The sequence below is a fragment of the Stigmatopora argus genome, chromosome 1, assembly GCF_051989625.1.
Source record: "Stigmatopora argus isolate UIUO_Sarg chromosome 1, RoL_Sarg_1.0, whole genome shotgun sequence".
Taxonomy (NCBI): domain Eukaryota; kingdom Metazoa; phylum Chordata; class Actinopteri; order Syngnathiformes; family Syngnathidae; genus Stigmatopora; species Stigmatopora argus.
The window spans coordinates 4925519-4943023 of NC_135387.1; the positions used below are offsets into that span (position 1 = coordinate 4925519).

Sequence of the window (17505 nt, forward strand, 5' to 3'; positions counted from 1 at the left end):
CGATGTCCCGATCTGATGCTCAGTATCAGAACCCGATACGGCTATTTTTGGAGTTTCGGGATTATTTGTGTTAGGTTTCTGGAAGAGTGAGTGGAGGAATGGACCAAACAGCAGGTAAGCAGGCAGACATGAAGGAAAGGGTTCTCTAATAAACATCAACTTACTTTCTAAAAACAAGGCTTAATACAACCGGGAAAAAGTTAGAACCAAAACTAAAACCAAAGGGAAAAACACGAGGATTACTCGGCAAAGATGAACAGGAACTGACGATGCGACAAGGATCTGAAAAAGAGAAAGGGTATAAAATGTATAACCTTGTCAACCCCTGTCTGTGAATTTATATTATAATTGCACAGACAGGGGTTGACGAGACAATGAGAACCAGCTGGGTGACAGGAGAGGAAGCAAATAAGACAGGCACCAGGGGTGGGGAATAACAGGGGAGATAAATGAGTGATCACAAGGACAAAAACCATGAATATACAAAAAATGCAAAGTAAACCACAAAGGAACCCATACCTAACAATTGGATGTTGTCACAAGAGCTGATATAATCGTGTAGAAATATGTGTTTTCAGTCACATCGAGCTTGGATTTAAATCAATTTGCCCTTAAAAGAAGAAGAAAAACTATGGGGGACCTTGCGAAGGAGCATTTGATGAAACGATACGGGAAACTCATGATCCCAAAAACAGTGATTAGTGTGGAACAAAAACTTGCATTTCCATGCACACACAACATTTGACCTCGAACGCATGGAGAAATGCTCACAATGTACGTGCAAGCGTGCAGGTGCAAGTCTTGCATGTTTTTCTGCACATGGAGAATGGCTGAGGAAAATTATTGTTAATGATTTCAGTTCGGCGGCCAATAATTGATAATTCTTCAGCATTAAAAATAAAAATATTTCTATTGCAGAAGATCAACTAAAAATATATTTATGGGAATGTATTGCAATCATTTCCTACCAATAATTTATTGCCGAACCCTGGTTTTACCTCCACCCATTGAATGTTCTGTACTAGTCATGACTTGCTCAGCAAAAAAACACGGTGGAAAGAAAAAATACGGGGGTGCCCCGGCGTCACAGTGAGAGCCCTGGGTTCAAATTCAAGTCGGTCCACCTGTGTAGGGTTTGCATGTTCTCCCCGACCTGCGTGGGTTTTCTCCGGGAACTCTGGTTTCCTCCCACATTCCGAAGACATGCATGGTAGGATGATTGGACACTCTAAATTGACCCTGGGAATGATTATGAGTGTGAATGGTTGTTCTTCTCCTCGTGCCCTGCGATCGGCTGGACACCGATATAGGCTGTCCTCTGTCTGGACCGAAGTCGGCTGGGATAGGCTCCAGCACCCCCGTGGCCCTAATGAGGATAAAGCAGTTCAGAAAATGAAAAATGATGGGGAAAAAATACAGGGCAGTTTATTTTTTCTAACCGACATCATACTCATGCAAAGGCACATACACATCCTACTTTTAATTAGTTTTTCTGATGACAGCCCACGTGTTCAAAAGCAGCTGTTGGCCATAAGTAGGTGGAATGATGTCATTATTACGCATGTTCCACTACACATGCCTTCAATGTTTTACTCTGTGTGCACTACTTTTAGTTTGTGTGCACTACTTTCTGTGGACCTGCTGCTTGGTTTTGATTCAAACTTTGGTTTGATTCAAAATGTAAGTAAACATAAATATTGTCCCCACCTAACAACTTTATAAGTATAGCATAATAAATATAATATATGAGAATGGCTGCTCGGCGGCTGAGTGGTTAGCACGTCGGCCTCACAGTTCAGGAGTTGAGGGATTGATCCCAGGGTGATCCTCACTGAGTGGAGCATGTTCTCCCTGTGCTTATGAGGGTTTTCTCTGGCCCCTCCGGTTTTCTTCCACATCCCAAAAACATGCAGTATAGGCTGGTTGAGGTTTGAGAAGAAGCCAATTGAGAGTTTCAGATCCCAATGCACCTTTTAGGTCTTTGAACAGCAAATCTCTTATGAGACCTATTGGTTTTCCCTCTGAAATCAATCTGATGTCAAGATACAAAGTCAAACCTCAAACTTCCGTTGATAATTACAGGTTTTCCTGCAGTTTTTACCAGTTCCAAAAGATACTCATTAAATCATGTGTCCCTCACAGTGAACTTAATTACCCATTCCAGTTAAAATCTACAAAATCTACTAAATCCACACCTTCCATAAAGTAATCCAGATTGGATCAAGATTAATTTAGAAAATTTGTCCATTTAAGAATTGAAGAAGGGGATTAATACTTTTTCAGTACTTCTTATACATGCACTGTGCATCTTACTTAAATGTTATCTTAAATCATGTTTCATTTTGTGTATATTTTATGCATGTTTACAAAAGACTGAAGACTACAAATATTGTATCAACCCTAGTCTAAAAAATCTACCCTATTAAATTGCAATCTATATCAACATGAAGGATAAAATAATCCACACGGATGTGTGCTTACGAAAAATATATGTATGTACATATAAAAGTAAGGCCGCCTCGTGATGTAGTGGTTCACTCGACTGACTTCAGTGCGGGCAGGCGTGGGCTCGATTCCCGCTGGTGGCCGTATGATTGGCAGTGCGGATGGTCGTTTGTCTCTCTGAGTGCCCTACGACTGACTGGTGATCAGTCTAGGGTGTAGTCTGCCTTTCACCCGAAGACAGCTGGATTAGGCTCCAGCAACCCCCCCACAACCCTTTCGAGGATGGGCGGTATGGAAGATGAATGATATATTAGTAACAGTAGATCAAACTAACTTTCAAAGGCTTTTTAAGGCAAAGAGTTAGTCACTGTTAAATTGTCTGCCCATCCTCTTTCTCACCCCTCCCTTCCTTGCCTTTCAGACCCAAGAAGAATCCAAGACACCTCAGCTGCCGGAGCAAGAGCAGACAGATCTGATGGCTCACATTAGCGCAAGTGTCTGCTCAGCACCATCACACCTCTCGGTAGCACCTTGAACACTTCCGCTGCACGGCAGGAGGGCGGTGGATCTCACTCCTGGCCACTCCCGCACTTCGGTTTAATGTTAACCCCACACTCTTTTGATGCCTTTGGATTTCTTGAGATATCTGTTCCACAGCATCCCTGAAGAGTTCATTAAGTCCAACAAAACAACTGATTCCCATGATGAACGTGATCAGTTAACAGTAGATATTTTTTTTATTTTCGGCAGGATCTGCAAAGTTCACAAGCTATGGACTTTTGATTGACACAATATAATGATCCACCTCTTTCTTTCTTCCGCCCAGTTGCTTTGACAATGTTTTAATTACAGCCCGGGGAACAAGTAGTAGTAATAGTTTCCAAGAGCTTGGGGAAGAAATAGGAATCAAAGAAGGGACAAGTCACTCAAGATGTTTATCCCATAAAGCTTAAAGAGGGTTCTCTCTCTCTTAGCTGACCGCAGAAGGGTGATTACTATGTCAAGAAACTTCCTGCCCACTGCTGTCTACTGATGACATCATGCCCATCTGATGTATTTATACTTGAAAAAGGTCAACAGAGTTTCACATTAAAACTTGGTCACACTTGACAATTATTAAATAACTTGCCGCCACACAAGCAGATCTACACACGTGTGTGTACGTGTGAGTGTGTGCCTGCCTAAGGGTGTGCATGTGGCCCTCAGACTGCATGTGTACAAGTTGAAGCAGTAACCACAGAAAGAAGAGTCTTTTACTTGTGGTCAAACCACACCTTTACAAGTTCTTGAGCCTGCAGGCTGTCTGTAGATCACAGATCTTGGCATTTCCTTTCTGTCAGTCCAGTCAAAAAAAGCCTTTCTCTCTGCAGCCATAAAGCATGGTGCTTAATTCCACCTTATGATTCACAGGGCATCATTCAATAAACATTTACAGTATACTCCAAATGCACCAGCCTGGAACACAAAGAACGTGTTGCACTGTTGCTTGTTCAAAGACAGCCAAGTACAATGACGTTTAAATTCCTCGGACTGCTATCCCAAGGTACATGAACCTAATTTCAGGCTTAATCTCGCAGTCACAAGTTGAGAAAGCTGTCTGGTCTCAAAATCTCTGAAGCAAAAGATGCGCTTAATATGGATGAAACATTTCTAAAACACCACAAAGACTCTCTAATAGCACCATCAACTACAATTGTAAACAAATCCATTAAGGGGAGTCTCTTCCCTGAACCCTGGAAGTGCTCAGTCATAACACCAGTCCTTAAATCAAGGAACCATCCAATAACCAACAACTACAGACCTATAAGCATCTTTCCAGCCATCTCAAAAGTCTTGCAAAAGATGGTAGCAGAGGAAATTGTGGATCACATTAACAGCACTCCATATACACTGAACAGGCTAGAATTTGGCTTTAGAAAACATAATTCTACTGAGACAGTGGTTTGCTTCTTTCTAGAAAACAAAAAATAAAAACAGATGAATAGAATCGTGTGGTTTTCATTAATCTCAAAAAAGAATTTGACACCATCAATCACCAGCTACTGCTAACTTAACTGACTAGTTTAAATTTCTCATTAAGCATGCTAAATTGGATTGAATTATACATATCAGTTTGATCACAGTGTCTCAGGATACAAAATATAAAATCTACACGGAATAATGGTCTTGGGGTTGCGCAAGGGTCAGTGCTAGGTCCATTGCTCTTGAGTCTTTTAATAAATGATCTGCCAAGCTGTTGTCCTTCAATTTTCACCTGCCAAATGTATGCTGATGATGCCTTTCTGTATGTCCATGCGAGAGACAACAAACTTGCTGCACGGGAACTGAAACATCCAATGACAAGCGTGTATAACTGGCTTGAAAAATACCAACTACATTTAAACATATCTAAGACTGCCTGCATGTACTTCTCAAAAAGAGTGACAACTGGCAATGATCCCAACATTTTTGTCCAAGGTAAAACAATCAATGTAATCCAAGAATTTATATACCTAGGAATCACTCTTGATTCACTACTTGTCTTTAAACAACTGATAAAAACACTCTGAATAGAATTAAATTCAATTTGTCCAATTTTAGGTTCATTAGAAACAATCTAACTCCTTAGTCAGCAAAACTGTATTTTAACACAGTGATCCTATCACACATGACTTACTGCCTAACAAGTTGGTCATTGGCCTGAAAGACAACACTAAAACCAAGCTCTGAAAGTATTGGACAGAAAACCAAAAACATACCATCCCTGTCAGATATTTAAAAACACAAACGCCTGAACTAGGACAACACTGTTAAATATGCTGATGCCACCATAGTTTACAAAATCTTCCATCACAAAGCCCCTCCTCTAGTGCAAGATTTTTTTTTAATTCCAACAGATCAACAAGAGCTGGCTCTAGAGGTAACTATAGTTCCCTCCAGAAAGAGTGCATTTAGCTAACGCACCTTCTCTATTCGTGCCTCACATACAGTGGTACCTTGAGATATGAACTTAATGTGTTCTGGGACTGAGCTCGTATGTCGATTTACTCGTATCTCAACTCAACGTTTCCCATAGCAATGAACTAAAAACTAATGAATTTGTTCCAAACCTCTGGAAAAAAAATACCAGAAAACAGGATATTGGAATGGAAAAACATTTTTATTTGTTCTACTTCGCCATCTATGTATGCTCGTATATTCAAATGTGTCTCGTATCTCAAAGTAAATATTTGCTCGAAATTTTACTCGTATCTCAAAATACTCGTATGTCGGGGCACTCGTATGTCAAGGTATCACTGTACTTGGAACTCAATACTAATTAACATATGTGTACTCCCGTCTCTGAACCTCTTCGCCAATCATCTTAAAGCCTGGATGTTGGATAAACAGCATTGTGATCACAACACTGCCTAGAACTGTGCTACTTGTGTGTGTATGTCTAATTGTTTGTATGCCATATTGATTTTATCTTCAACCTGTACAAGGGACCAAAGATGAAAATTAGCCTTTATCTAAAATCTTACATATATATGTTAATTAACATGAAAACGTATATGTTCATTAATATTTATTGTCCCTTTATTAAATAAATCAAACTCAAGATCAAATATGCAGGAAAAGATAGAAACGATGTCTGCATAATAAACATTGACATATTTATATTGGATATGTTCATGTGTGGTGGCACAGCTGCCTCACATTTCTGAGATAAAGGGTTCAAACCCAGGCTCCAGACTTCTTGTGTAGAGTTTGCGTTGTTCTCCTTGTGCCTGTGGGGTTCTCTCCAGGTACTCTGGTTTCCTCCCACATCCCGAAAACCTGCATGCTAAGCTGGTTGAACACTTTAAATTTTCCTTAGGTTTGAGTGTGTGCGTAACTGGTTGTCTTATTCCTTGTGCACTGTGATAAGATGGCAACCAATTCAGGGGGTACCCGGCCTACTACCCAAGGATATCTAGGATAGGCTCCAACACCCCCACGACACTCGTGAGCAAAAGCGCAACAGTAAATGAATGAATCAATGAATGTTTACTTGCCACCAATAAACCTTTAATAATGAATAGCAATGTAAAACGTCCAAAAATCTGAATGAAATGATCATCTCATCTCATCTCATTTTCTGGACCACTTTATCCTCATTAGGGTCAAAGGGGGTGCTGGAGCCTATCCCAGCTGACTCCAAGCCAGAGGTGGGGGACACCCTGAATCAGCGGCCAGCCGATTGCAGGGCACAAGGAGACAGACAACCATGCACACTCACACCCATACCTAGGGACAATTTAGAGTGTCCAATCAGCCTACCATGCATGTTTTTGGAATGTGGGAGGAAACCGGAGTACCCAGAAGAAACCCACGCCCACCCAGGGAGAACATGCAAACTCCACACAGGTGGACGTGAGCTGGATTCGAACCCAGGACCCCAGAGCTGTGAGGGCGACGCGGTAAACACTAGCGCCACCGGGCCACCCTGAACATGAGGATATTCCGGTTTTTATATTCGTGACCTGGATTAATCTTTTGTATACATACTTTATATCCCAAGTACATTATCGGGATACCTCCCTTGAAATGAGCATTTAATTGTGTTCTGTACATGCTTCACTCAAAAGTAATTTTGACATTATGAGACAAAATATTTAGTGAAAAGCTATTTAAAATTATTTAAGCGTGAGGGAGAAATGCTTGACTAGGATCTACAAGAAAGTGTTTAAAAAGTTACGTCATAACATTCTCTTTACAGCACCGCCAATTAGACACGACTATCCTGCAAAGGTGACATGCAATAAACCAATTTCCATCAAAGTAGACCACAGCACCATTCTCAGTCAGTTTACTCGTTGTCATGTTTAACTGGTGTCAGCTACGGCGAAGTTGAACCCAGGATGCAGGAAAAAGGCGGCGAAAATTGATGGTGCAAAAACTTTGGTTTTTAATAACAAAATTTCAATATCAAAGTGACAAAATAAACAGGGGAAGGATACACACATACAAAAAGCAAAAACATGACTTACTGCCACAAGACTCACAAGGTAAAGGTAGCAATCGCAATACCTCCACCCCAGACTTCACCAAACTCTCACCTTATATACACACAAAAGGCTAATCAACACCTTGCCCTATGTTAGCCTTATCAATAGCCTCTTTTGTGATGTGCTTTATTCACATTAAAGTGAGAGGGGCTATGTGGAGTCAAGAGGGTTGTTCAAGAACTCTATGGAAAGTGAGAGCACTAGAGACGTCTATAAATGACAAATAGACTTTCTCTGCCGGTGCAGATGTGCTCTTGAACAGATAAAGTTGTTTCATTGGCAACGCAGTAACGTGGGTAATGCTTATACAGTAACTATAGTACCGTTATAGATTGAAAATGTAAGGTGTTACTTTAGAAATTACAGCAAAAAAGTAGTTTTGTTCTGTAAAGTAACACATGTAATGGCCTTACTTTCAAAGCTGGGTTTTACGCCATGAAATGTGAGCAAAGCTGTTAATGGTCCAATTTAAAACAGAACATTCTACAAACGTTATGACATAATGGCACATATTTGTCACAATAAAAAAATAGATCGATATGTCAATTTCCTCTATTGAGTGACTGGTGGTGCAGTGGTATTGGTCACTTGACATCCCTGTAGGCAGCACTCATATGCATTGTAATAAATTGTCTGGCTTTATACAGTTTGTACTTATAATTTCTTCCTAACCGTCACACAAGGACATTCTATAGATAAATCAACTCTTCCAAGTTCAATCATTGGAGGCGAAGTAGTGCCCCCGCTATCCATTTCACTTAATGATGAGAGCAAGGAATTGTCTGGTGATGACTTTGTCATTGTGAATTTTGCAGGTACAAACAAATCTTACAACTATGTTAGGATGTTGGAGAACTTTGAGGGTAATGAGGTCACAAATTCTTATGAGGTAATCTGGATGGAAAGCGAAAGTTATGTATATGCAACTACGGTTCTATAAATCCCGGATGACCGCCAGAGCGGGTGCTGAAAGCACTGAATGATCCCTTTGCGCATGCAGAGTGTGAATACCAATAACAACAAGGTCAGTTTCAGTCCCTACAGAACCGACATTCACAAGACTGTCAAGCAGACCGACAAGACGAGGGACCACCCATACCAGGATGATCGCCAACAGCCGGGCAGACCTTGTGCCCAACTGGTGGGCGACAGGGTGCACATCGGGAGGGCAGTCCAACAGCACCATCCCATGGCCCAAAATCATGAAGTCTGAGAGGGACCAGAAGGGACCTCTCCAAACTGAAAGGCGAAAAGCCAACCTCACAAATCCCCAAGCACATATGTTGAGCTTCTATTTGGCAAGGATAGTCAGAAAACCCTTGTTAGCCCGACAACGCGGGCAAGCCTGAGCAGCCCTTATGAAAATGTGAAATTGTGAAAAATTCCCAGAAGAGAGGAAGAGTCTGAAGAGCACCCTGCACCGTAAGCAGTAATACTTGGTAACAAGGCAGGCAAACTGCCTGTGTCCAAGGCCATGCAGCACATGAAAAACCAATAAAACAAAACAAGGAAAGTCTGAAGAACCATAGGCTAAGCAGCCCTGGTGGCCATATGGACTAATTGGAAGCTGAACTACCTCAAGCGACACCTCATATCACCCCATTTTCTGAACCGCTTTATCCTCACTAGGGTCATGGGCTCAAGCGACACATTTATCAAAAAAGTCATTTGACTGAGAAGGATAGAAGTGAAAAATAAGGTAAAATTTAAGTCAGATCTGTGCATATTCTAGTGAAATTTATTTAGATGTTTTATTCATAAATATTAATCATTACATTTCATTATGACTAGATCATTTATGGGTAGTAGAAATGCGCCTGCTGAAGATGTATGAAAAATTTGAGGGAACATTGCTTAGGAAGTTGAATTTGCAGCTCTGACATGAAGTCATAAGGCTGCACGTGACTCAAGTAGCAAGTAGCCACAGACAATAAAATTGGGAACACTTTGATAACAGATCCCTCTTCTTCTTTTCACTCACACTGAGAATAACTTTCTTGGTGCCCATGATGAAAAAAGAACATTAAGCACACTGTGAAAAACACCTGAAACAGCATGTTAGAGCTCCGTGACAAACATAGGTCAAAGGCACAATGCAAGGCATTATGGAGACGCAGCTCCGTCATAGACAATGGGACGTTAGCGGGGTGTTAGGAAAAACCCAATTGGAGGCCAGTCGGGTGTTGGGATTCAAGAGTCAATGTGATTATTACCAAAGATGTACCACATTCTAAATTCAATGTACATATTTCAGTTGATGGCATTACTGTCATCCTTTGGCCTTAAAATTACTTAAAGTAAGAACTGACCTAACTCACCTAACTCTGATGGATAACAGCTTCATCCTTGTTCGCTATCTCTTCAACATGTAGCCTTTCGCACTTCCCTCTTGTGTTGAAATATAAACTGCCTTCTCCCTTGTAAAAGAATAATGATTTTGTAAAAAAAAAAATCCAACACTACAGCCCAACAAGCTCTTGTCAGTTCCACATCAAGAGACATTGAAATGTGATACATTTTTAGTTGTTTTCTATAGTATTAAGGGGCCAACTCTACCAAACCAAACGTTTCCTCACCATACGATAAAAATACTTGCTCCTGCTTTTGCAAGCTTTGATCTGGCTGACAGAGTCTGGTCGGTATTATAGGGTTTCCGCTTAGGCAGTGCTCTGCTAGGAGCTCAAACACACATCATACAATGCTAGTAAGTGGGGAGGGAAAGTGGCCCTGAAATAGCATTGTATTATGCACAAGCACATAAATGCAAAAGCACATCAAGTTCCCACAAGGAATGGGGATAACAATTGAATATGAACACAATTCCTATTCTTTTCTGGTACTACTGCTCGCTTCTTTTTATCCACCCCAATCCTTGTTCCCACCTAAGGAGAGACGCTCTATCAGTTTTAGTACTCATTGAAGTGCAGGGGAGGTTGATATGCTGTTGGTCACTGATAAGCCAAGGCCAGAGTAACCCAGATGAAAGGAAAGTGGCAAAAACGCTCCAAATAAATATTTATTGCAAGTTCTGCATAAAAAAAACTATGCCAGTTTACTGCAAAGTGAGTACTGCAATAGTTTAATCAAAATGAACACAACATTCCTAGCAAAGAACAAGCACTGGCCATCACTGTGGTAAAGCTAGAACACCCACTGCTTTGTGCATATAGCCTTTAGGACACTTCACCTTTTTGTAAACTCCCACCTACCCAAGTGTCATTCCTCCTAGCGAGTGCCATATCATGACCAGGAGTGCATAGAAGCTGCTGCTTCCTTCCAGATGTTATTTCAGACTCCTGAGTTCAGCAGGTGAATCTCAGATATCCCGTGTAGTTATTTTCCTGGAACTCTTTGGGAAGCTGTCAGAGATTCAAAATTATTTTTCTTTGTTTCTGGTATTCATTTATCCTCCAGCCCACTGTATAATACATCAAATCATGGCGGGCATTAAAAAGAATGACCTGACAGGAAGGCATGGCTATCTCTACCAACTGTAACATTCCTCTGCATCTGTTCACTCCCTGCTCTTCACAAGGCAGTAAAACATGGACTGAATAACACTAATTAGCTCCAGGAACATTCCTTTTGGGCATCCGAAAAGTGCAAGCACGTTTTTCCCCTGAGCTCAAACTTTGACTCGTATACTGTATTTTTCGGACTATAACTCCACCTGAGTATAGATCATCAGCTAAAATATGCACAATAAAGAAAGAAGGAGGATAAAGTAAGTCGCACCAGAATAAAATTGGGATTTTTCTGTCTTTTATGGTGCTGTAAGAGATCGAGAATAAATACATGATAGAAAATGCAAACTCGATAACAGGCTAAATAGGTCTCTGTTAATGTAAAAAAACTTTCAAACTCTCTTCTTCTTCACTCACTTATTCCACCAACTGTTGAAGTGGATGGTATGTATGGTCTTTCTCATGCAGTTAGTGTGACAAAATCAAATCAAATCAAAAGCCTTTATTGTCATACACAGCTGCGTATAACGGAATTGGTGGTGCTACTCCAGTGTGTTTTCCCAGTAAAAAAAACATAAATAGTAATATAAAAGTATAAAAAGTCACATCCTGGCTAGGTAAACTCTAAAATATTGCACAATCTAAGATATTGCATATTGTTATTCCACACCCCAAAGTTATTGCACAGAAGGGATTGTGTGTCGTGCTAATGCAAGTTCAGAGTCCTGATGGCTGTGGGAAAAAAACTGTCCTTAAGTCCATTTGTCCGTGCTTTGTGAGACCTGTAGCGTCTGCCAGAGGGCAACAGCTGGAACAGGTTGTGACCAGGGTGGTATTGGTCCCTGACAATGTTCCTGGCTCTGCTGAGGTAGCGAGGGCTGGCCATGTCATCCAGTGAGGGCAGAGAGCAGCCGATGATCTTCTGGGCAGTGTTGATCACTCTCTGCATGGCCTTTCTGTCTGATGCCGTGCTTCCAGCATACCACACTGTAATGCAGTATGCTAGGATGCTCTCCACAGTGGCTCTATAGAAGGTTACCAGAAGCTTAGTGTCCAAGTTGTTCCTCCTGAGTACCCTCAGGAAATGGAGTCGTTTCTGGGCCTGTTGGTAGACCAGGAGACATTGTCCATGACGTGGACCCCCAGGAATTTGAAGGACTGGACCCAATCTACGCATACTCCATTTATGAGGAGTGGGGCCAGATCTGTGCTGCATTTGCGAAAGTCCAGGATTATTTCTTTAGTTTTCGTGGTGTTTAGTGTGAGATTGTTCACCAAACACCACGAAGACAGTTTGTTGACCTCATTTCTGTGAGCAGACTCATCCCCCCTGAGATGAGTCCGACCACAGTGGTGTCATCGGCAAATTTGATGATGAAGTTAGACTGGTGGGTCGGTATAGTCGTATGTGTACAGGGAGTACAGAAGAGGAGGCAGTACACAGCCTTGAGGGGAGCCAGTGCTCAGTGTAATGGAGGATGAGAGGTGGGGACCAAGTCTAACAGTTTGTGGTCGGTTGATTAAGAAGTTCTTTATCCAGCAGCAGATGGAAGAGAATAGTCCAAGGTGGGAGAGTTTGTCAGCCAGAATGTCCGGTATTATAGTGTTGAAGGCTGAGCTATAGTCAATGAAAAGCATCCTCACTTAGTTTCCATGGTGCTCCAGGTGGCTCAGTGCTGTGTGTAGAGCTATGGCGATAGCGTCCTCAGTGGACCTGTTTGCTCTATAAGCAAACTGGTGAGGGTCAACTGAGGGATGGATTGTATCCCTGATATGGCGGGCGACCAACTTTTCAAAGCACTTCATGATCACAGGCGTAAGTGCAACAGGCCTATAATCATTCAGGCTGTCAATGGTTGTTTTTTTAGGGACAGGGATAATGGTGGCAGATTTCAGGCAGGATGGGATGATGGATTATTGCAGGGAACAATTGAAGATCTTTGTGAAAACACCAGTCAGCTGGTCAGCACAGGCTTTGAGCACCTACCCAGGTACTACGTCAGGGCCAGCAGCCTTCCTGTTGTTCACAGTCCACAGTACCTGTCTCACTTCATGTTCCTGAGGCTCCAGTGTACTGCTCCAGGGTGGTGCAGCAGTACACTGGAGCTTCAGGAACATGAAGTGAGACAGGTACTGCGGACTGTGAACACCAGGAAAATCCATAGTTGTATGAAAACATTTGGGCACCCCTGATATGGTCCATTATTTAAATTTATTGTCATTAAACATAGGGTCAGCAAACTGATGGACAGAGTAATGTCAGAGTTAAGTGTGGCCAAGTTCTCCAGTTCAATTAACAGCCCACCCCAGATAATCCCAACAATTTTAATGCCTATAGGAACTGGGATGGCCCATCTAGAACATTGTACTTGCTCCTTTGTATGAATACAAGAGTATATTTGTAGAAATTTTGTGGATCATTGTATTGTTGAAATTCTACCTAGCCCTGATGTAACTTTAACATTGAGACTGTTTGTTGAACATTATTCTCAAGAAGCTATTAATAGAGTGGAATCCACTCACCCCAATTTTTAATGAGATTCCCGGAACCAGGACTAACTCCACAGCATGAGGGATCGGCTATCAAATTTTACTGTAGGTTGCAAGTGATTTTGTTTGTGGTGTTCGTACATGCATAACACCCCACAATATAACTCAGTATGTATTTGTTTTATCATTCCACAAACTTTTCTTTCATGCATCTTTCATACCGCCCATCCTCGAAAGGGTTGCGGGGGTTGCTGGAGCCTAATCCAGCTGTTTTCAGGCAAATGACAGACTGCACCCTAGACTGATCGCCAGTCAGCCAAAGGACACACATAGAGACAAACTACCATCCGCACTCCCAATCATATTGCCACCAGCGGGATCGAGCTGCCCGGACCGAAGTTAGGCGAGTAAACCTCTACACCATGAAGCGCCCCACAAAACCTTGTTCCAAAATAAAGCTGTTTGTGACATGACACAGAAAATGCTTCTTATGCATCCCTATCTCTCTTACAGCTGATCCTTTGTGTAAAGTGCGCTAAATTGTTGAACAAAGCACATTCACACTATCTGCAGCAAATTACTATATTGTAGTTCGGTGGTGGTGGTCTGTGGTTTGTCTTTTGCCATTCACACCATACTTCTTTTTTGCATCGCTGAAATTTTTCTTGGCCTGTCACTTCTGGCCTTGCTAACAATTGTGTTTGTGGTCTTCCATCTCGCATTAGTTTCCTGGCTGTGGTAACTAACGGCCGAAATGACAGAGATTGATTTTGGTATCCTCAACTAATTTGATTTATAAACTACTTAAAACCATCAGTTGAATACAAAGTGATTTACATAAACACAAAAGCAAGTGATAGAAACTCAAAGAAAAACGACAGTACTTAAAACGTAAAAAAAAAAAAGAAAATAAAAACATAGGAAACAAGAAATAGAATGGAGATTTAACACGTTTTAAAACAGACATTAAATGCCTTTGTCTGTGGCGTAACGGCAAATGATTTACAATTTGGGGGCAGCAACAGAAAAGCCCTATCCCCCTTAGCTTATGCTTTGACCTTGGTACTTCCTGGAGCTGCTGATCAGATAACCTGGAGATGGAGTCACTCAGAACGGTGAGGTGGTGTTTATCAACTAAAAGCAGGGCTCTCCAAACTAGACCAGAAAGAGCCTTAGGGAGTTCAGGATTTCATTCCAACCAAACAAGATGACACCTTTTCACCAATTCAGCCAGTTTGGAGAACCTGATATCATTGATTCATTTTCTGAACCCCTAACTTCGAGCACCAGGTGGGGGACACACTGAATTGGTAGTTAGCCAATCACAGCACACAAGGAGACAGACAACCGCTCATGCTTACAATCATACCAAGGGGCAATTTAGAGTGCCCTCAACCCTCAACCACCTATTGTGCATGTTTTTGGGAAGTAGGAGAAAACCCACGCAAGCCCAGGGAGAACATGCAAACTCCACACAGTGAGGACTGACCTGGAATTGAACACTCCCAGAACTGTGAGGCTGACACACAAGCCGAGAAGGATCCAAGTCGAAGGAACATGATGGGGAGTTGTGACTGCTGTTCTGTTTTTGTACAAATATGGTTTTGTACAATGACATGACACCATCAAGACAATTGCCAAATTCAATGGCTATGACCACGTTGTCATCAATCTCCTGGACCCCTTGTTGCAAACTGCGTGCTTATTCAAGATTTCTAGCTAATTTCTCGAAGTAAGACCTCATCCTCATTGGGCATTCTTCAAGGAAGCACCAGTTTCAGCATGAATTTTGAATTTTCTAGGAACATTTTTTAATTTTGGACACATGAAAAATACTGCGATAGACTGAAGCCACGAAGTGGTGAGGAGTGACCTTTCCACGTTCAAACCACTAAAAACGGTTCAACATTAGATGCGCATTTATCTACTGATGACGCAGCGTCAGGGCAACATGAAGTTCAGTATCTTGCTTAAGGATACAGGGATGAGGTCACCAGGTTGAGGAATCTAGCACACAACCTCTGGGTTGAGGAACAAATACTGACCCACACCACCCAATACTTGGAGAATCAATCTAAATTTGAAAATTCTGATGACTAGATTGACTAAAATATTTTTGTGTTCACGAGGGTGGGGTAGTGAAAAATCAAGGGTGTGTATGTTTGGGTTCCGAGAAGGTGTGTTAATGTGTCCGGAAAAAAGTGGGGAGTGGAAAAACACAAAAGAAAGTCTTGACATTTTTATGCCTAAGCGCACAGGAGACCTAAACCTGATGAGGTCCAGAGGTGGTGCTTGGAGGCTAAACACAACAAATCCCATTGGGAACTCTTCATAAAGTGACTGAGCCAGCGCTGATAATCAATAGTGCTATGTTTTGGGCAAGGAAACAAGGGACACACAGTGTCATATGGTTTTGCGTGCAAGATGAATTGGAAACAGGGCAAAACATGATGGCGGAGGTTTCAGTAAGGGTCTCAGAAAATATCACGTTTCCCTGCACAGCTGCTCTGGCCTGCAGACAGTTGGAAACATCTATATTAACCTCTGTTCCACGTGCAGCCCACTGCAGAGGAACACAAGGAGAAATAGGCACATAGGTGGGGAGAGAGTGGATGAATACATTCCTCTGGTATGATCAGAGTGTGCAGCTCTTAGAGCTGGTGACACAATGCTGACGGAAGGCCCAAAACCGTGGTCTAATCTCAACAAAGTCACTAGTTATGAATTATCTTCTATGGTTCTTAGCAGTTTCATGCTAAAGGAATAACAGGCAAACATCCAAGGGAGTGTTATAGCATTGCCATGTGGCGCCCTATTAGGTCACCAAGGTAAGGCCTAAAATCATTTCCAGGTGAGCAGAAGTCACGCAATTCCTCTCTGTCACATCACACTAACATCAATCCGTGAAAAATTCAGCTTTCCGAATGAAATCTTTGAAATAACAACACAGAAGTACAATTACATTATTTTTTCAACTGTTTATTTGTGGAAAAATATCACATCTGGCACTGATTACAGCAATACAACATAGAAATACCACTTGTTCCTGCTTATTGTGTGAAGACATGATAAATGATGAGGGACTTTTTAAAAGCTTGTACTGGAAAACAAATCACCCGCTGAGTGTGCAGAATCACACGCTGCTTTCTTTGTCTCAATCCCAAACGCACAGACACACGAGAACTGCCTCACTATGAAATATAGCAACCTTTATAAAATATTAATTGATTCATTTTCTGAACCGGTTATCCTTACAGGGGTCACTTGGGGTACTGGAGCCTATCCCAGCTAACTATGAGCACCAGGCAGGGGACACTCTGAATTGGTGGCTAGGCAATTGCAGGGCATGAGGAGACGGACAACCATTCACGCTCACACTCCTACCTATGGGGCAACCAGCCTACCATGCATGTTTTGTGGCTGTAGGAGTACCCAGAGAAAACCCACACAAGCCTGAGAGAACATGCAAACTCTACTCAGTGAGGACCAAACTGAAATCAAACCCTCGACCCCAGAAGTGTGAGGCCGATGCGCTAACCACTCAACAACTAGGCCTCCCCCTTTACAAAACAATCCTACATTTATACATTATTGAATAAAATTCTGTTTAAATTTAGAGTTGTTCATAATACAAAGACCGATTTGTGGTTAGTTGTGCGTAACTCCTGAAAAATGATTTCATAGGCAAAATATTAACGATAAAAAGTCATGCAGAATGCAGACACCAAAGTCACAGTTTGTAACTCTGCACATACAACTTTTACTGTAACTGTGCATATACATTTGAATTTGAGCTGCGTATAATTGAGCAAGCCAAACTCCAAGTCAAAGAACTTTATAAACGGCACAAGTCAAAGCTGAGTTTTTTTGATGGAGGAAATACTATTTCAGTACTCTATTGTTACATGTGGCGGAGGAGTTGTAAATCTTACTAAAAGCTAATTTTTTAAGTTGGAGTATGCTTTGATGATGTGGAAGTTGTGCTGGCTCATTTTGCTATTATTTCTAGTATTTTTGGAGTCTGCTCATGTCAAAATAATTTGTTCCGACCAAAAGTGTGATGCCTGAGTGTCCACGAAAAGAGACTATCCGATCAT

At 41.7% G+C, this 17505-nt stretch overlaps 1 protein-coding gene across 5 annotated transcripts in view; it reads right to left on the reverse strand.

The window, feature by feature from the left end:
• Nucleotides 1-17505, reverse strand: part of bmp7b (bone morphogenetic protein 7b) — a 42910-nt gene that overhangs the window by 10480 nt on the left and 14925 nt on the right. The gene's annotated exons all lie outside the window — the stretch shown is intronic.